Source organism: Crocuta crocuta, unplaced genomic scaffold (assembly GCF_008692635.1).
Source record: "Crocuta crocuta isolate KB4526 unplaced genomic scaffold, BGI_CrCroc_1.0 scaffold779, whole genome shotgun sequence".
NCBI classification, from domain to species: Eukaryota; Metazoa; Chordata; class Mammalia; order Carnivora; family Hyaenidae; genus Crocuta; species Crocuta crocuta.
Genome location: NW_027531185.1, coordinates 937,897 through 939,390, shown reverse-complemented (window position 1 = coordinate 939,390; position 1,494 = coordinate 937,897). Strand labels below are relative to the sequence as shown.

At 56.9% G+C, this 1,494-nt stretch overlaps 1 protein-coding gene across 1 annotated transcript in view; it reads left to right on the top strand.

Annotated features, from left to right (window-relative positions):
- Positions 1 to 1,494, top strand: part of EFNB1 (ephrin B1) — a 6,106-nt gene that overhangs the window by 3,958 nt on the left and 654 nt on the right. The window lies entirely within an intron of this gene.

Below are 1,494 nucleotides of genomic sequence, written 5' to 3'. Positions count from 1 at the left end.
TGTGTGTGTGTGTGTGTGTGTGTGTGTGTGTGTGTGTGTGTGTGTGTGTGTGTGTGTGTGTATGTGAGAGAGAGAGAGAGAGAGAGAGATTTCCTGTGCTCAAACCACTGAAGGTCTGGGCAAGTATAAGAAGAGGGTGGCTTTCCTAGTGGAACAAGATGTTTCAAGTGTCCTGTGCCTTTCCTCTTCTCCCCCCCGAAGTTCCTCTGCCCTCTTGTTCTACTGGAGCCTGTGACAACTTCTCCCTGTCTATCCTGTCACCTCTGTGGCATAGGCCTTGAGCATCTGCCCAGTCTGTCATTAGGCTCAGCTAGAGAGAGTTGATGGGGGAGGGGGTGTTCCCATGGGGATCTGGGTGTGTCCGCAAGTACCGCCACCACCTGGCTGGAGCTATGTCTGGGACCTGCTGGCAGGCCCAGCCCTGCCCTGCCCCAAGATACCTGAAGGTGAAGAGAAAGAAGTTCCTAAGAGCTGGGCCTCAGCCACGGCCCACTGGGTACTGGGGTTGCTTCAGGCTGCCCAGTTCTCTTCCTAGCCAGAAGATTCTTCCTCTCTTATCTCCAGAGCTGGGCCACACCAGAGTCTTCACCATGGCATACTTAGGAGTTTCTGGCTGGCAGTTGAAGCCTTAGAGCTAGAGCAGCCCTGAGCACCCAGTCCCTCCACAGGCTGGTGGTCCGGGAGTGTGGCAAGGGCCCTGAAGAGGATTTGGCCTCAATCCCACAACAGAGATATAGACTGGTGGGCCTGGGGCCTCCGTGCTCCAGTCTGGAGGGATTCCCTATAGAGATGGCTAAGGCAGAGGTCAGAAGAGAAGGCCACGTGAGATCCCACTAGCTAGACATGGGGGAGAAGGCACTAGAGGAAAGGAGAGAGAGGAAGGAAGGGGAGGGTTGGTTAGTGATCCAGAGCAGGAAGCCTCAGAGAAGCAGCCAAGGAGCAGGCCAAGGAGTAGGCTATGAGGGAAGTGGGAAGCGCATGGAGAAGGAAGGGGGAGGAGAGCCACGGGACCTGTAGAGTGAAGGGAAGGGAGGCTGGGCTGGAGCAGGGCTGGGCCCGGCTGGGGTGCTCCTGGAGCCAGCTGGGGCAGAGGCTGTTTATTTGGTTTCTCATTAACCAAAGGAAGTGCCTGGATCAGGTGGGGCCTCTGCTGCTTGAGTGCCTGCCCAGAGTGGGGCCCCCAGCCTGGCTCAGGGGTCTTTAATCAGGACTGGTTCAGGCCAGGTTGATATCTCTGAGGTGGAGCCTGACTGGGGTTGGGTGAGCAGTCCCATACTTTTGCAAGTGAGTGTCCCCCACCCCACCCAAGATATCGGCTGCCCTCACCCTATTGGTGGGGGGTTGAGTTCCTGGGGCCCCTTGGGAGTAGCTGTGGGAGTATGAAGTAAAATCTCTGGGAGAGAACAGAGGAAAGTATGGGGCAGTCTCTCCCAACAGTCCAGGTTTTTGGCTGACTATTCTCATTCGCCCCGGCCTGGGTGCTGTGGCTGGGGC